The sequence below is a fragment of the Aptenodytes patagonicus genome, chromosome 9 (assembly GCF_965638725.1).
Source record: "Aptenodytes patagonicus chromosome 9, bAptPat1.pri.cur, whole genome shotgun sequence".
Taxonomy (NCBI): domain Eukaryota; kingdom Metazoa; phylum Chordata; class Aves; order Sphenisciformes; family Spheniscidae; genus Aptenodytes; species Aptenodytes patagonicus.
In genome coordinates, this window is record NC_134957.1 from 20,267,167 (window position 1) to 20,273,886 (window position 6,720).

Below are 6,720 nucleotides of genomic sequence, written 5' to 3' on the forward strand. Positions count from 1 at the left end.
GAGCCAGGCTCCAGCCGCCGCTGGGGACCCCACGGCACGCACCCCTGGAGAAGGGCAGCTGAGGGAAAACGAGCTATACAACTATTCATTAATAATTAATGGCATAGACAACTATTATTCCACCTCCCCAAGAAACAGGCCATGCAGTCTCACTGAATGTGGGTTCCTCCAGAGGGCAGCCAAGTTGCAGAGCCTGGACACGGACAGCTTCCCCCAGAGACTTCAGTTCCCTCCGGGGGCCAGTTATGCGAAGTAAAATGAAAAGGATTAGCACCCAGGTGAAACTCGGGCAGGCAAAGCAATGCTCAGACACCAGAGGCTGCTTTAGTCTTTTTCCCAAATGGGAGCACGCCAAAAGCAAAGAGATTTTAGCAATTCCTCCCTACTTGCAGTACGGAGCAGCTGAGGTCAGCGCTGAGGTCACTGTGTCCAAGCATTTCCTTGAAACACAGAGAATTAAAAACTAGCTGTTTTTTAAAATAAAGAATGAGATTGCCTTGTATTCATTTGACAGCATGAATTGGTGTGTTTGAAAAGCACCAAACACTAGCATTGTATTAACATCTACCCACCTAAACCCTCCATTTCAGAGATGGCAGAAGCAGGCGGAAACCATAGAGTTCAGTGCAATTGCATGAATTTTATCCCAGGTTTTAACTTGGCACGGTAATCCTAAAATTACATTATCATACCTGTTAAGGCAAGCAGGCACCATATAAATTATACAGTTATATGCCCTCTTAAGCTGAAAGCATTTTTCATTTCAGACAAGTACAACAAATGCTGCCAAACTCAAGGAACAATATCACTTAACAGTTTCAGAAATTGTTAACCTATGAAAATGCAAACGATGATTAGAAAAAAGACCTTTCCCTCCGATAAGGTTGATAGGCAGTTTAATCCCCAGATTCCCACTGTGAATTTTCCATTATTTTTTTTGCTTTATTAGCTTCAATTCTGAAACTACATGAAAAAGAGCAAGGGGAAAAAAAAGACATATCAATGAGAGTTAATCATATGCAGTGAAAAGGTTATGCAGCCAATGCAAATTCAAGGGAACAGCAATTGTACAAAGACAGAACCATTTTACTGTCATTTATCATGCAGCGGAGAGCTTGCTTTGGTTTTGACACCTGAGCCACAGCGCATAAATGGATTCTTTGATGGTGGCACTTTTTGTTAGAAAGTCATTCTTTAGCCTGCATCAGCCAGGGCACTCATGGTGTGCAGCTCACCCGCCAAACGAGGGGGTAAAACTTACCATTTATACTAACACCGCAACTGCTGCAAAACCATCGCTCTGCTTCTGCAACAAAACTCTCTCCAGCACTCCCATCATCCCAGTCCAGCACGATCCAAGGCAGCCCAGTCCCGGGTCACGTGGGTGCTACACCGGCATCCCCAGGACGTCTTGGGGCAGCATCGCTAGCGGCCGCTTCTCTGCTTTTTTATGTTTTTCTCAGGACAGAAGGCAGGGAAGACAGCGGGAGTGTTACCATCAACCCAAAAGGCCTGAGCCAGATCCACAAATTCAGCCAGGTGCCTACATTTGCACCGATTTCACGTGGGACTTGGATGACTAAATAAACACCGCTGTGGGTAGAGGTGTTAGAGCTCTATTGCCGTGTGTTGCACACAAACAAATCCCTTCAACTGCAGCAGGCATCAGCTTCCCACAGCCAATACAGGATAAGAAAGCTTCCTACATCTTCTGTGTCTGTCAAACAGGCCAGATCAGATGGCAGAGGTCTAGAATTTTGCATGCTCTTTTGTGGCTGGGTAGTATTTATCCTCTGCAGTTTTTACAGGGACACACAATTCTCTTGGATTCCACAGTTATCACCTAGGATGGAGACATTTTCTTAGCTTTCCTCAGACAACCTTTCTCTCTGCATCATTAAGCCCCCAGCCTACTGTTTATTTCCATTTCCAAGCTTTTCTTATTTTTTTCTTATGTTTTTCAGTTACAGCTCCACGCTGGTTTCCTTTTCTTTTGCTCCCTTTTGAAGAGGAACAGTTGTCTGCACAGGGGAAGTTCTGTGTCTGCCAATGCTGCTATTTTCCTTTGATGAAAAGACAGGTTTGATCTGGGTTTGTGTCTGGATTGGCTATCTGCTTGTTCACAGCGGATTCAGAAACACGCTGAAAGTTTGCAGCCTGCTGCCTTTCCTTGGTTGGGAAGAGGAGAAAGATGGAAGGGTAGGTTGCATCTGATTTTTCCTGAAAACTTTCAGACTATGTCTCCACAAAGGGCTCTTTACACGTGTTTCTCCACAGACAGCTGAGGCCAGCAAGTGGTGGTGTGAAGGCAGCCTTCTCTGGACGGTTGTGTGTAATTTTATGGTAACCCCTGCCATAAGGAAAATGAGCCATCGTGCGCAGTATGAGCGAAGGAATTACAGTGGTGAAGGCAGCCTTGGTGTCGGGGGTGAGTTACATGACTGGGATGGGTCCACAGGACATTGTGCTGGGGAAGGAGTTCAGTCTCCTTCCTCTCCCATGAAATCTTCCAGCCTCCAGCTGACTTGCATAGCCCACAGCTTCTCTGAGGAGCGGGAGAGAAATCACGGGGTTGTGCTGGAAACGCCAGTGGGGGCAGTACCGAAACAGGGAAACGGGAAGCAGGAGGTTGTGGTGGGAAGGATGCGGGAAGGGAGTCAGGGTACCTTCAAATTACAGAGCAGTCTAGGGTCACGTCACAGCCACCGACTGGGAAAGCAGTGCTGGTAAACCTGGGCTTACTAGTGCTCATATATAAAACAAAACTTCATACATAGTCGAAGTGCTCCCCAGGTGTTACTCCTTAGCAGGCTGGTGAGGATGCAGAGCGCAGCCAGCTTTGGGGTGATGCCTGTCTGCACCCAACAACATACCTGTCCCTGACAGGCAGCGAAAAGTGCTTACGTCCACCCGGAACTGCCAGGGGCACATCAAGGACAGACTGACTCTCCCTAGCTAGGACAGGGCCAGAACACACTTACTCTGATAAAGATGATGCTGGATGCTTGAATGGCTTTCTCTATACGTTTCCACTGGATTTCAGTAAGTTTAAGGGAAAAACTGAAAACCTCAAGCACTGATGAGCACCCCTAGCTGCACTCCAGGCTACCGACTTCAGCAGAGACTAACCTATTGCCAGCATGTGCCTTGACAGATCACTTGTCAAAATAGGAGCTGCTCCAACGACGCGGAGAGTGGGAGATCTAGCTTGAATTCAGCATAATGCGATACACACCACTTACAATAAGGCAAAGTTTATCTCTGGGGATAAAGTTGCTAACTGGCAAGGAGGATAGAAAGGAGGCATGCTTAGGGCTGCCAGAACCACTCAGGATACACCCACAACACTGACCCAACAGCTTTTATGCCATCCTCAGGACACGGACCTGCGAAGGCAGTACAGCCAGATGTGACATGTGAGTCCATGCTGCTCTGCCATGCCCAGGAAACTTCGAGACGCTGGCTAGCAGAGAACCGTATGAAGGAAATCAGAAAGCCCAGGTACAAGCCCACCAAACCCAGCCCGAAGTGCTGGTGCCTGGTCATGCAGCCCTCTCATCCCCTGGCAATCACTGATCTGGTGTATCTCATTTCAGCGCCTTCCCCCCCCGGCCCAAAAAGAGGAAAGCTTGTTTGATAAAGCATTTGCTCTAGGGGACCCTGCCTTTTGAATGGTTAAAAGGCAAAAAGTATTTCTTTCTGGAGTGAGAAAAGGGACGATATAAAAAGGACCGGTCCAGCACCTTTCTAAGGAAATGGTATTGTGGTTTTTGATAATAAGCTGTGCCTTTTCTGGGAAGTGGGTACAGAGGATTAAGTATATTTCTGATCAAGTTATTTGGAGGTGACAAGCCATGGTGCTCTCCTCAGAAGAGCTTATATTATTGGTACCTTTGCAGACTTTCACTCTCTGTGAGCTTGAAAAGAACAGTAAGTCCATGAATTATCTTTTAGGCAGCAAACACTCCAGCAAAAGGTTATAAATATTTTTTAGACAACAAATGAGGCTGTGCAATAAGCAAGCAAACTGCAAAGTGCATTTGGAAGTCAACCTAATGATGGATTTAGAGGCTTAAAGCAGCTCTTTTGCTGTACTTGTTTGAATCTTTAATTACACTCTTCATCCCCAGCAATCAGATGTGATACTGAACTAGAGAGCTTTGTAAATCACATTATGCTGGGTTTGGTGTCTTTGAACAATCACATATTTAGCATATTTAAGGAAGACAAAGCGGTTGAAGTGCTGCTGAGCTTTGTCAAATTAAACATGGAATTCTACAGGAAGTTTTTTAATTAGGTTTCAGGCCGACAGTATCATGGCAGTGCTTGGCTGGGTGTGCCTCTGGGCTTCATTTTTTTAGTGACTGACACTTCTATTTATAGAGGGGAGTTCTATTTATACAAGGGAGTTGCTTGGAAGGGAACATTTCTGAATATGTTTCAGTGTACACACATTTGAGTCACAAAGGCTCTTAACATACAGTTCCTGGTACTGGCCCCTTCCATTTTATCTCGAGATAAGAGTCTTTGCTCCACCCATGGCAAAGCAACTGCTGCCGTTGCTGCACTCTGGGCTGTTCTCTCCTCTCACACGCCGGCGGTGTGAGCGAGAGCTTCTTCGTTGTCCCGCTGTAATTTAACCTTAACCATCATCAAACCAAACCAGATTTTGCTTTCTGTGTTCTGTTCTTTTACTAAGGTGACATTTGAACAGGCAGTGCTGCTCTCTAATAGCAATGAGCTAGAAGCAAAACCAGCAGCTGACGTGTACCATCTATTACCTTCACAGGAGAATAACCCTGGGTGGCTTGGAAGATTAGCGTTAGGGTACACGTTTCTGGTTTGACAGTGTGAAATGAGCTCCAGGCTGGTAATAGTCAAAAGTTAATGCTACTGGTGTTCAGTATCCTCTGTAAAACAGGATTGACAGTTGTAATCATTTGCTACGAGATATACTCGCTCCTTAATTGGTAATCTGAGCCCTGCGTCCCAAGCTTAAATGGGCGCATATTACTGCAGAAGTTGTGTTATTGGCTCCTGTTCTCCGGTCAAACCGAGCGTTTCACCCTCCAGGAATGTAGTTCTGTCATCTTTCAGAGACTTAATTCACAAAAAGTGAATATAGCAGGGAGAAAATATATATTAACTGAGGGTGCCTTAAGTGACAGAGAAAGGGCTTCGGTGTTGATAAATGAGAGGGAATTAGAGGACACACTGATAGTGTGGTAAAGACACAGGACTATGCAGGCGCGTGCTGACCTGCGGTGTGGGGTGGCAACTTTTTTTTGCATCTTCTTGAAAATTGCTGTCTTTTGCAAAGGACCAATGCTCTGTGAGCTACCAGTCAGACTCCTTCTGGGTATTTATGCAGCTGCCACAGGCGATCACTGAAATGGGTCTGTAGATTGTGCTCATGTTCAGATCGTTCGTGCTCATCCATAGCTAAATGACTGGAAAACAGCAGCAGCTCCCATTTTAGGCTGACCTGGGGAAAGCCAGTGAGAACTTCCCACGTGCATCTGGGATCCCTCCATGCTTCTTTAGTGAAGGTGAATCTAAATGCTTTGCACGTTTTGGAAGAAACCTGAATTTGAATTTCAGTCTTTCAAAGTCCATATTCCTTTTAGGACTCTGGGTCACCCGTGCATCCTTGGATGAGACATTTAGCTGTTCCAAGTCTTGTCCTCCCCATCACTAAAAGGCAAGCACTGCCCACCCCATGGGAATGCTGCGTGAAGTGCTGACAGTCAGAACCAAGGAAAAGACATCTTTTATAAAACTTTTGGAGATGGTGCATATCAGAATATAATCAAACCCTGACATCTGCCCAGAGATTATTCAGGCATCTGCCATGCACAGAAATATCTGGCAGAATAAAATCCACCTAAGTCCATGAACCTGATCCCAATAGTAACTGACGCAACCAGTAACTCACCACTTCTACGCTGAAGAATCTACCACCACATCACATTAGAGATGAGGGAGAGCCTGGGCATACCTCTCCCCTCCAACCACACATGGCCAGATGCTGAGCCCCACCTGCCAAAAGGGCTTCCCCAGCTGCAGCATGGCCCCTGCCATGGAAAGGGTGGCCACCCTTGCCTGCCACTACAAAGACGGGATCCTCAGGCATGAACTAGACCCATGTTTTCAACAAGCACGGAAAAAAAAAGTCACTGACCATTTTAATTGTCTTGGTCCTAGGTACAGGCACACATCTAAAAGGCAATGCTGCCCTCTGTTATGTCGTCAGCTACTCACTCGCACACGGCTGTGTACGCAGAACCAGCTACTCCCGTCGCAGCTTGAGGCTTTGAATTAGCCTCAATCAAATGACATGGAATAAAGCAAGCCAAGCTGGCTCCTGCAAGAAGCTGAGCACCTTCAGTTCCTAATGAGCTGCAGAGTCTTGGAGAAGGCGTTTTGCATCCAGTAAGGACAAAGTAATCTACTGTAAATTACTGTAATTAGTCCTTCAAGTCCCAACCTTCATCCACTGCTTTTTCACTATATAAATCAGGTATTAACATTTAAATAAAAATCAATATATTTACCTTGTCATTTTGTATTAGTAGCATCCAACTTCATGGATTAAAACTAGATGAAACAGATTTTATTATCAGTTTAGAAGATAACGTTTATTTCATCTTTATTTTGGTGTGTTATCTTACTGATGAGTTCAATATGGAAATTTCAAGGCAATCATGAGTCCAATGTAAT